Below are 12,681 nucleotides of genomic sequence, written 5' to 3'. Positions count from 1 at the left end.
CCTGAGCCCCGCGCCTCCTCCCTCATCGCCTTCCCCCATGATGGCATCTTCCATGGCGGCCGCTCCCAGGTCCGGATCATCGGCGTCGTCCACCGTGCGGTCGGGGAGGAGCTGGCGCTCTACCCCTGTGGCCCCGGCCGTCGGCGGAAGAAGAGGGTTCTGCTGAGGGTAAACCAACTAATCAGAAGTCGGCCATCATGAGGCCGGCTACAAAAAGGAAGAAAAGAAGAAAAACTCACGGCAGGCGGAGGGTTGGCGCGAGAATACGGCCCCTTTCCGTATCGCCAATCTCGGCGAGCTTGCAGTTGGAGATGTAGTTCACCATGTAAGACACCTCGGCATGAGGCATCTCCCTGGTGCTCAGCCGGCACGGGTCGAAGCAGCCGCTCATCTGGCAAATCATGTGAGGCAGGCCTTGGAGCGGAAGTACTCGGCGCTCCACAAAGGCGGCCACCAGGTCAGCTCCGGTCAGGCCCTCCGACTGGATCATCACCCGGAGCCGGGAGACGGCTGCGTTCCCGGCCTGAGACAACGACCTGTCCTGGTAGCTCCACGAGGGTTGCCTCCCAGCCGGCGGGCCGGCTACGTAAGCCAGCAGGTTGACGTAGTCGCCTTGCTGGGCGATGTTCTTCACGTAAAAATAGGACTTCTGCCAGAGCTTCACCGACTGGATCAGCGGGATGGGCGGGAACGGATTGTTCTCGCCCATCCGACTCATGGCAATGAAGGCTCCGCAAGGGGCGGGCATGCCCGCAACAACGGTGCCGAGCTTGCTCTGGAAGAATTCTCCCCAGAGCTCGAGAGTGGGGAGAACCCCAAGAAAGCCCTCGCACAAGGTGACGAAGGCCGACAGCAGCATCACCGCATTGGGTGTGAGGTGATGCGGCTGGAGGTGGTAGAATTCAAGAAAAGCGTGGAGGAATCCGCTCGCCGGGAGGCCGAAGCCGCGCAGGTAGTGCAAGCAGAAGATTACCCGCTCGCCCTCCTCCGGTGCCGGCGAAATCTCCCTCGCTGGCGCCTGACGAACCCGCACGTAGTTCTCGCCCGGCAGACGCCGTGTCCGGCGGAGGAACTCAACATGGTCCTCGTGGACGTTGGAGCCATCCCACGAGCTCGACAACGCCATGGGAGCGACGCGGCGAGGAACAAGACGATGCGACGGCGGAGACGCGCACGACCCCGCTACGGCGGGACCAAAGGGACCGATAGGTCCGACGGCGGAGCGGAGCGGCAATGGGTCGCTGCGGCAGCGAAGGGAAGAAGAAGGAAGGTGAGAAGGGGCGGAGCGAGGGAGAGCGTGCGAGCCTCTGCCGCTCCCCTCCTCCCCCTACTTATAGACCCGCGCGGCGGAGCCGAGGAGGCGTGGCGTGGGGGAACGTGGGATCAACTGCGCCCACTCCCCCACGTCCCGCGATTATTGCGCCCTGATGGCGTAATAAAACCGCCGCAGGAAGGCGAGCGGTCCATGTGGGCCGTAGAGGATCCGCGCTCGGGCCGAGGCCTAGGAGTGGCGGGCCCGAGCCTGCGGTGGCGTCCCATCGCGCGCGTGCGTTGGCAGGTTTTCCTTGCCACGTGGCCCGCGGGATGGCGCGCGGTCAGCTCGCAGGCCGACCCATGTTCCCGCCTACGAGAAACGAAGCTTTCCGAAGACGGCGCGCATAAGCAAAGCCGGCTCCTCAGGATAGGAAGCTGACCAAGCTTCTCGTCCCTTTGTCAGCCTCGAAGCTCGATCAGCTTCGGGGACTACTGTCGGAGTAAATGACCACGGGTAGCCTAGCCGGCTCCCCCTGGCCCTTCTGAAAAAATTAGGAGCCGATCCGGCCCTCAAGAATCCAAGACGTGGGGCCGCCTTCCCCTTGCCGGCTGTCTCCCAGGCCGACTATCGGAAGGCGGCCCGACTTTAGCCCTCACGAAGAAAGCCGCGGGAGGGCCGGCTCCAAGAAGCCGACCACGAGAAGGCCGACTCCAAGAGGCCGGCTCCCACCAAGCGGTCAAGATCGTACCCTCGAAGTCTGCATCCACATAGCGGCGATGTGATGGGGCGTGGCTACAGTAAAGCCTGCCACCCCCGAATCCCGGAGCACGCCTGGCACAGTGCGCCGTACGGGGTGGCCATGACCCGTCCGGCACGGCACAGTTGCCATGTTGACCCTGATGTCACCCATGACGGGCTGCCAGCGCGGCCCACGGGCGGTGGGCCCCTTCAGGCAGAGAGACACTCGAAGGCGGCCAGGCCTCCCCCAGTCGGCCCGAGACAGGGCCGGCTCCCCGCAGCCGGCTTGCCCCCTCCCTCGAAGGAGACGCCCCATTAAGGAGACAAGACGCGGTGAGGCTACAGCGATCGCCCGCCGGGTGGTGGCGCTATAGCCACGCCCACCTCAGCGAAGCCCCGTCACCAGATCGAGGCAACAGTAACCAGCCACCGACAAGGCCCTGGACAGTGGGGCCTGCCTGTCGACCAGGGAGCCGGCAGCTGGCGGGACCCACCAGCCGGCAGGCCCCAGCAGCCGGCACAGAAGCCGGCGAGCATAGACACAGACGGCTGGGGCCCACGCCCAGCCGGATTACCATTGTACCCCCGGGGGGTGAGCCTATATAAACCCCCCGGGGCACCCATGCAAAGGGTTGATCTGAGCTAGTATTAGACACCACATAGAGAGGAGAGGAGAGCTAGCCGTGCCCTTCTTCTTCCTCTCGCCAAGCAGCTCAAGGAGCATCTTGTAGCCACTCGTTCGTCTAGTGATCATGTGGAGACCCCGCGGAGCAGCAGTAGGGGTGTTGTCTCCTCGGAGAGCCCCGAAGCTGGGTAAGATTCGCCAGCGTGCATGTCTTCGCCTCATCCCGCTTCCAGGCACCGGCGACGTCTTACTGGCTCCCACAATGATAAGCCACCCGTTGGCATATGTCGCACCTACCACCCGACATGGCTTAATACGGATGAACTCCTCTTCCTCTCCCTTGAATAACTCGGACAAATTTTTTGCTAGGGCAGCAGCGGAGTCTGGTCCCTTACGCCCGCAGCGGGTGGCATCATCTTCCCCGTTAAAGCGCCACATGGGGTGCCCTCGATATTGAAGTGGTTGCACCCCCCGCATTATACATATTGACATAACCCCGATTATTGTCAATCCTGATTGAGCCAGCGCTTTTATCCAGCCCATCAGGTAAAGGACTTCTCTATTATCTTCCTCCTGAGGGCTCCGTGGGCGCCAACTTCGGTGTTTATTCAAAGGGGCATTGTCGAACTCGGGAAGACCCCTCCGAATAGGATCTGGAAGGGGGACGTCCTCCATGTAAAACCACTCCGAAGGCCAGTCTTCTTCGGGGTATCGGATAGGTATCCGGTCCCGGCGATGCGCCATATGTCGGCTCCGCCCACTTGATATATTGACCCCTCCTGTGTACGGGGCACAAGGCAGACTAGCCTCTTCCATAGCTTGAAATGAGCTTCGGAGCCCAGAAACAGCCCACAAAGGGCCACATAACCAGCGATGTGTAATATGGAAGCGGAGGTGAAATTATGCAACTGGAGGCCGTAAAACTCCAGGAGCCCGCGGAGGAACGGATGGATTGGAAATCCAAGTCCCCTTAGTAAATAAGGGACAAGGCATACCCGCTCCCCCTTGGAGGGATTGGGGAAGCTCTCCGCTTGCTCCCTGCCATTATAGGTGGCGAGCCTGGCTCGAACAGGGACCATATATGCTGGAGGGAGAAATCCCTAGGTCTGTAACTCTACTAATTGGTTGTGCGGGATGGAACACTTCTCCCAATCACTGGGCTTAGGGCTACGGGGGCGGGAGGAGGAGCTGTGATGGTCGGCCATGTTGGAATGGATTTTTCCGAGCGCGCTCCGATGGATACTCGCCGTGGGAGGATGGTGTGGTTTGGATCTAAGAATCCCCGTCCCTTTAATAGACAGTTTACTTACATTCGCTCGACACGTGGAAGATAGCCCTTATTGGGCGCAGAAGCCAAGAAGTGCAACATTTATGGGGAGCCGGACACTACTTAGCAGATATTCAGAATTTGGAGAAGAACCCACCTTGCAATGCCGAAGACAATCTGTGCGCCGGACTCATCGTCATTGAAGCCTGGTTCGGGGGCTACCGAGGGAGTCCTGGATTAGGGGGTCTCCGGACAGCCGGACTATATCCTTTGGCCGGACTGTTGGACTATGAAGACACAAGATTGAAGACTTCGTCCCGTGTCCGGATGGAACTTTCCTTGGCGTGGAAGGAAAGCTTGGCAATACGGATATGTAGATCTCCTCCCTTGTAACCGACTCTGTGTAACCCTAGCCCCCTCTGGTGTGTATATAAACCGGAGGGTTTAGTCCATAGGACAACAACAATCATACCATAGGCTAGCTTCTAGGGTTTAGCCTCTACGATCTCGTGGTAGATCAACTCTTGTAATACTCATATCATCAAGATCAATCAAGTAGGACATAGGGTATTACCTCAATCAAGAGGGCCCGAACCTGGGTAAACATCGTGTCCCCCGCCTCCTGTTACCATCTGCCTTAGACACACAGTTCGGGACCTCCTACCCGAGATCCGCCGGTTTTGACACCGACACCCGCAAATAACTCATTAGTTGCATTGCTTGCAAGTCTTATAGTGATGTGCATTACCGAGAGGGCCCAGAGATACCTCTCCGACAATCGGAGTGAAAAATCCTAATCTCAATCTATGCCAACTCAACAGGTACCATCGAAGACACCTGTAGAGCACCTTTACAATCACCTAGTTACGTTGTGATGTTTGGTAGCACACAAAGTGTTTGAGGGAGTCCTGGATTAGGGGGTCTCCGGACAGCCGGACTATATCCTTTGGCCGGACTGTTGGACTATGAAGATACAAGATTGAAGACTTCGTCTTGTGTCCGGATAGGACTCTACTTGGCGTGGAAGGCAAGCTAGGCAGTACGGATATGTATATCCCATTCTTTGTAACCGACCTTGTGTAACCCTAGCCCCTTCCGGTGTCTATATAAACCGGGGGTTTTAGTCCATAGGACAACATACAATCATACCATAGGCTAGCTTCTAGGGTTTAGCCTCTCTGATCTCGTGGTAGATCAACTGTTGTAATACTCATATCATCAAGAATAAATCAAGCAGGACGTAGGGTTTTACCTCCATCAAGAGGCCCGAACCCTGGGTAAAACATCGTGTCCCCTGCCTCCTGTTACCATCTGCCTTAGATGCACAGTTCGGGACCCCCTACCCGTGATCCGCCGGTTTTGACACCGACATTAGTGCTTTCATTGAGAGTTCCTCTGTGTCGTCGCTGTTAGGCTTGATGGCTCCTACGATCATCGATAGCGATGCAGTCCAGGGTGAGATTTTTCTCCCCGGACAGATCTTTGTGTTCGGTGGCTTCGCACTTCAGGCCAACTCTCTTGGCCATCTGGAGCAGATCGAAAGTTACGCCCCTGGCCACCAGGTCAGGTTCGGAAGCTTAAACTACACGTCCGATAACCGCGGAGACTTGATCTTCGACGGATTCAAGCCCCTGCCTTGTGCGCCACGCGGTCACGATGAGTACGATTTAGCTCTACCATCAGACCGTATTCAGGAGATCGCACCGGCAGCCGCTCTGACCCTCAATTCAGAGCCAGTTTCGCCATCCGTGGACGGGTGGATAGACCCCATTGCGGAGGCCATACCCTCTGCGGCGATCGAGCCGAATATCGACCTTACCCTTCATAAGAGCCGTGTTGCCAAACTGTCGGATCCTTCTCCGGCCACGGACTCCGAACCGCCTGCGCCCATTCCTATCGAATCCGATTGGGCGCCGATCATGGAGTTTACCTCCATGGATATTTTTCAGCACTCGCCCTTCGGTGACATACTGAACTCATTAAGGTCTCTTTCCTTGTCAGAAGGATCCTGGCCGAACTACGTCCGGCAGGATTGGGATGCGGATGACGAAGAAATTCGCCGCCCACCCACCACCCACTTAGTAGCCACTATCGATGACTTAACCGACATGCTTGACTTCAACTCCGAAGACATAGACGGTATGGACGACGATGCGGGAGTCGAAGAGGAACCACTGCCCACAGGGCACTGGACAACCACCTCATCATACGATATATACATGGTGGACACACCCAAAGAAGGCAATGGCGAAGAGACAACAGAGGATGACCCCTCCAAGAAGCAACCCAAGCGCCGGCGTCAGTGGCGCTGCTCTAAGTCCCGCCAGGGAAAAAGTGGTGATACCGGCATCGGAGATAATAGCACTCCGGACAGTGCTGAAGACAACAACAATCCTCTTCGGCAAGATTTAGAACGGGAGGATGGAGGAGCCAGCCCTCCTGAGAGAGCGGCAGACGGAGAGGCGGAGGATGATAATTACGTGCCCCCTTCCGAAGACGAGGCAAGCCTCGGCGATGACGAATTCGCCGTGCTAGAGGATCCCGTTGAACAAGAACGCTTCAAGCGCCGGCTTATAGCCACGACAAATAGCCTTAAGAAAAAGCAGCAGCAGCTTCAAGCTAATCAAGATTTGCTAGCTGACAGATGGACTGAAGTCCTGGCGTCCGAAGAGTATAAACTCGAATGCCCCTCCAAGAGTTACCCAAAATGCAGGTTGCTACCCCGACTGGAGGAGGAAGCACCAAAACCTACATCCTCGGCATATGACGCGGCTGATCGGCCACCTCGTGGCCGCGACAGAGAGACATTCCAGCCAAAAGCTCAGCCCGCACCCCAACGTCATTCAAATAAAAAGGCATGGGGAAATATGCCAGACCCGCGAGACATATTGGAGGACAAAGTAAAACATGCAAGATCGATCTACGGATCACGAGGGCGCGTCACTATGCGAGACAATAATCGTCACGCCGGATACATTAAAAGTAAGTCCGGCCGGGCCGAACACAACGGTCAAGACTCATTCGAGCTGCGTCACGATATAGCCGAGTACAAAGGCGCCGCACACCCCTTATGCTTCACAGACGAAGTAATGGATCATCAAATCCCAGAGGGTTTCAAACCCGTAAATATAGAATCATACGACGGCACAACAGATCCTGTGGTATGGATCGAGGATTTCCTCCTGCACATTCACATGGCCCGCGGTGATGACCTACACGCCATCAAATACCTCCCACTCAAACTCAAAGGACCAACTCGGCATTGGCTCAACAGCTTGCCAGCAGAGTCGATTGGTTGTTCGGAAGATCTGGAAGCCACATTCCTCGACAACTTTCAGGGAACTTACGTGCGACCACCAGATGTCGATGACTTGAGCCACATAATTCAGCAGCCAGAGGAATCGGCTAGGCAATTATGGACACGGTTCCTAACAAAGAAAATTGAAATCGTCGATTGTCCAGATGCAGAGGCCCTAGCAGCTTTCAAGCACAACATCCGCGACGAGTGGCTAGCCCGGCACCTTGGTCAGGAAAAGCCGAAATCTATGGCAGCCCTCACGACACTCATGACCCACTTTTGCGCAGGAGAAGACAGCTGGCTGGCTCGCAGTAATAACATATCAAAGAACCATGGTACTTCGGATACCAAGGATGGCAATGGCAGGTCACGTCACAACAAGCATAAGCGCCGCATTAACAGCGACAATACCGAGGATATGATAGTCAATGCCGGATTCAAAGGCTCTAAACCCGGCCAGCGGAAAAAGCCATTCAAAATAAGCACTCTGGGCCCGTCCAATTTGGACCGTATACTCGATCGCTCGTGTCAAATACACGGCACCCCCGATAAGCCGGCCAACCACATCAATAGGGACTATTGGGTGTTCAAGCAGGCCGGCAAGTTAAATGCCGAAAACAAAGATAAGGGGTCACATAGCAATGACGAGGAGGAGCCCCGGTAGCCGAACACCGGAGGACAGAAGAGGTTCCCCCCACAAGTGTGGACGGTGAACATGATATATGCAACCCACATCCCCAAGAGGGAGCGGAAGCGTGCGCTCTGGGACGTATATGCGTTGGAGCCAGTCGCCCCCAAGTTCAACCCATGGTCCTCCTGTCCGATCACCTTCGATCGCAGGGACCGCCGCACTGGCATCCGCCATGGCGGATTCGCCGCACTGGTTCAAGACCCAATCATTGACGGATTTCACCTCACTCGAGTCCTAATGGACGGCGGCAGCAGCCTGAACCTGCTTTATCAGGCACAGTGCGCAAAATGGGTATAGACCCCTCAAGGATCAAACCCACTAAAACGACCTTTAAAGGCGTCATACCAGGTGTAGAGGCCCATTGCACAGGCTCTGTAACACTGGAAGTGGTCTTCGGATCTCCGGATAACTTCTGAAGCGAAGAATTAATCTTCGACATAGTCCCGTTCCGCAGTGGCTACCATGCACTGCTCGGGCGGACCGCATTTGCAAGATTCAATGCGATACCGCATTATGCATATCTCAAGCTCAAGATGCCAGGACCTCGGGGGGTCATCACAGTCAATGGAAACACAGAGCACTCTCTCCGCACGGAGGAGCACACTGCGGCCATCGCAGCAGAAGCGCAAAGCAGCCTCTTAAGGCAATCCACTAGTTCGGCGATTAAGGACCCGGACAACTTCAAGTGCGCCCGGAGTAATCGGCAACTGGACCGCCTGGCACGTCCCGAACTCGCATAGCAATGCGGCCCCCACCCCGGCCCCAGCCAAATGGCGAAATTCATGCCACGTGTACATAATTACACATTAAAAATACCATGGGCACAAGCGGGGAGGGGGGCACAACTACGGCACGCCCCAATACGCGGCTTAAACCGCACTAGGGGTTTCCCGCTTTGTTATTTTTCTCTTTCAGGACTTTAATATCTGGAAACCCTGTCCGGTAGCATGATTGCCAAACACATGATGCAGCAACCAAGGAGGCAGAAAGTTACGTCACACCACCGAACTCCCAGGTGGATTACAATAACGAGTGAAATATTTGCTTTAATACTATTCCTCAGCTTGCCCTTGGAAGGGACATGTCAAACAATCCTACTTTTTGCTTATCGCACTACTTGTATCATTCTGCTTTAATGCACCTTTTTGAATAAACAATGCATAGCATTAAGACTATTATCGCATTCCTCCTTTTTATATATATGTTCATTCACGACATCTAGCACCCATACACTCTGGTACGGCCAATACGCTAGGGGCTTAAGCATACCCCATAATATGACGTGAGAAGTCCGAACACTTTCGACAGCGCGACACCCCGAACTTATAGCATTATATGCATCAGCTCCGAATCATGTCTTGGGTCAATAGTTGGGTTTGCCCGGCTCCCTTGTTTTGGTACCTTACGTTCCGCTATATCGGCTAAGGTAGCAGTGGGAGAACTACTGCGATTGTGCCACGATTCTGCTGGGCTAAGCACCTCGGTAGATAAAGCTAAAACTGACTGTCATGATAAGGCGAGAGACTGGTCGCTGTTCGAGAGGTTTCAAGTCCTTAAAGACTTATGCCGCTTAGAGCGAGGAGTCGGCCCTGTCTGGCTTAAGGCGTGTATCACACCCCGAATTCGGCCTTCCGAATATAGGGGCTTTGCCAAAATTTAAAATTATAGAATTCTATGGCTAAGTGAGAGTGATAATGCATTATGGTTCGATTGCCTTGTTTGTTGTGCTGAGCAACTCCCTCGAAGGACCCAACAATGGGAACAAGAGTGCTCAGGTTTATCCCGAACACCCCAGCACTCGTGGCATGGGGGCAGAAGCCGACGACTAGCCATCTCTCAGATTTGATAAACAGCCGAACAGAAGGTAATATTTTAAATTCAGACAAGCATTGCATAGCACATATGAAGAAGTTTTCATAATTCAGGATCACACGAGCAAGTTTACTCCAATATTACATCTTTCATACACTCGTCCGCTACGAGACGGGCACCATTCAGGACACCCTCATAGTACATCTCGGGGTGGCGATGCTCCTTGCCCTGCGGTGGCCCTTCCTTCACCAGCTTCACGGCGTCCATCTTGGCCCATTGCACTTTCACACGGGCGAAAGCCCGGCGTGCACCTTCGATGCAGATGGACCGCTTGATGACTTCAAGCCGTGGGCAGGCATCCACAAGCCGCCTCACCAGGCCGAAGTAGCTATTGGGAAGGGCGTCGCCAGGCCACATCTGGACTATAAAGCCCTTCATGGCCTGTTCGGCCGCCTTGTGCAGCTCGACCAGCTGCTTCAGCTGGTCGCTCAGAGGCATCGGGTGTTCGGTCCCAGTATACTGAGACCAGAATAGCTTCTCCGTTGAGCTTCTCTCCTCGGCCTGGTAAAACTGTGCAGCATCCGACACGCTGTGGGGCAAATCTGCGAATGCTCCTGAAGAGCTCCGGATTTGGGTAAGTAACAAGTAATTCACTTTCACATGCTTGCTTTGCATACAGAATGCCTTACCCGCCGCTATCTTCTTCATCGCATCAATCTCCTGGAGGGCCTTCTGTGCTTCGGCCTTGGCACTCTTTGCACTTTCAAGGGCGGTGGCAAGCTCGGACTCTCGCGTCTTCAAGTCAAGCTCCAACGCCTCGTGCTTCGTCGCGAGAGCATGGAGCTCTTGCTGCACCTCGCCCACCCGTGCCTCATGCCTTTCCCGCTTGATGCGCTCCTTGGCCGCTTTGTTTTCAGCCTCGGATAGCGCTTGCTTCAGGGTCGCCACCTCGGCCGTGGCCCCTGGCAAATTTATGATGATCCTATCATTTTGCAATCGCAATCTTTTTATATATATCCATATACTAGGTACTACTTACCTTTGTTCTCCTCGAGCTGCCTCTTGGCAAGGCCGAGCTCTTCCTTGGACCCTTCGAGGTCCTGCTTCAGTGCGGCGACCTCCGCAGTCAGTGCGGCAGAGGCCAGCAACGAAGCCTGCATACGCATATTGACATACTTATATTAGACTCCTGCGATATTGTTTGATCCTCTGTTCGGCTTTTCTTTGTGAACACCGAACATAGCATCAGGGGCTACTGTCTATGCGGTAATATTTTTCCTATATACTTACCTCAAAGCCTGTCAGAAGGCTGGAACAGGCTTCAGTCAGTCTGCTCTTGGCGGACTGAACCTTCTAGATCACCGCACTCATAATAGTGCGGTGCTCTTCGTCGATGGAAGCGCTGCGAAGCGCTCCCAGCAGAGTGTCCGGTGCCTCTGGATGGACAGAGGTCACCGGCACAGGCGTCTTGCCCCTTTTGGAAGGAGGCCGCCTGCCTGAGTCCGGAACCACTGGAGGTTCCGGCGCGGTGTTCGGCTGAGGGCCGAACTCGGAGTCCTCGGGAGCCTTGCTCCCTCTGCTCCTGGAATCCGGGAGGTCGCCTCGAGGCGCCTCCGGACTGTCTCCCCTCGACCCGGTGCCTCTTGAGACAATACCTCGGCGTTGTCCGTAGGGAAAGGGGAGGTGGCGGTCGGAAGTGGATCGCTATCCATATCCGACGAGCCCAGGGAGCCGCCTGACGATACGTCGATACGGGCTCGTGGCGGTCTGCATAATCATAATTCGGCGTTAGGAGAAGCGGTGCGACAAAGGTATGCTATGAATTACTCTAGCATCCGAATACTTACGACTTCGCCAGGGGCTTGGCCCTGAGCAGCCACTCGTCTTCGCCTTCGGCGGCGGTGGTGGAGTAGTCCGGAAGGAGGGTCCTTCCCTTCTTAGACCCTTCGCCCCCCCCCCCCCCGATTGGGGCGGCCTTCCTTTTCTTGTATCCCCCGACTAGAGGGGGAGCATCTTCATCTTCCTCCTCATCTTCGGGGGAGGAGTGCGTCGCAGAGTTATCGGACGATGAGTCCGATAACACCTGGTGTCAGTGTCAAAACCGGCGGAGCTCCGGTAGGGGGTCCCGAACTGTGCGTCTAAGGCGGATGGTAACAGGAGGCAGGGAACACGATGTTTTACCCAGGTTCGGGCCCTCTTGATGGAGGTAAAACCCTACGTCCTTCTTGATTTATTCTTGATGATATGAGTATTACAAGAGTTGATCTACCACGAGATTGGAGAGGCTAAACCCTAGAAGCTAGCCTATGGTATGATTGTCTCTCCTCCTACGGACTAAAACCCTATGATTTATATAGACACCAGAGGGGGCTAGGGTTACACAAGGTCGGTTACAAAGGAGGAGATATACATATCTGTATTGCCTAACTTGCCTTCCACGCCAAGTAGAGTCCCATCCGGACACGAGACAAAGTTTTCAATCTTGTATCTTCATAGTCCAACAGTCCGGCCAAAGGATATAATCCGACTGTCCGGATATCCCCTAATCCAGGACTCCCTTAGTAGCCCCTGAACCAGGCTTCAATGACGATGAGTCCGGCGCGCAGTATTGTCTTCGGCATTGCAACGCGGGTTCCTCCTCCGAATACACCATAGAAGAATTTGAATACAAGGATAGTGTCCGACCCTGCAAAATAAGTTTCACATACCACCGTAGAGAGAATAATATTTCCACCAATCTAATCCGCTAACTTGTTTTGGCAACATGACATTATGCCATGGCCCGGTGATTATTCGAACCATTTTCCTTTAACTAGCCCTGCACATAACGCGAGGCAGTTTTTTGACACGTCTTCTCAAAGCAGAGATCGTGTCCCCCTTATTACGGGATTCTCATCAATACGGGCGTCGGTAACCCAACTGCACCTAGGACTCCTAGATTTTAGGCAAGTCCCAAACGGCCACGAGGAGGACGCTTGATATTCACCCTCTTTAT

Source organism: Triticum urartu, chromosome 4A (assembly GCF_056163025.1).
Source record: "Triticum urartu cultivar PI428250 chromosome 4A, HENAU_Tu73, whole genome shotgun sequence".
Lineage (NCBI taxonomy): Eukaryota > Viridiplantae > Streptophyta > Magnoliopsida > Poales > Poaceae > Triticum > Triticum urartu.
The sequence above is the reverse complement of the archived record's forward strand: the minus strand, read 5'-3'. Positions refer to the sequence as shown.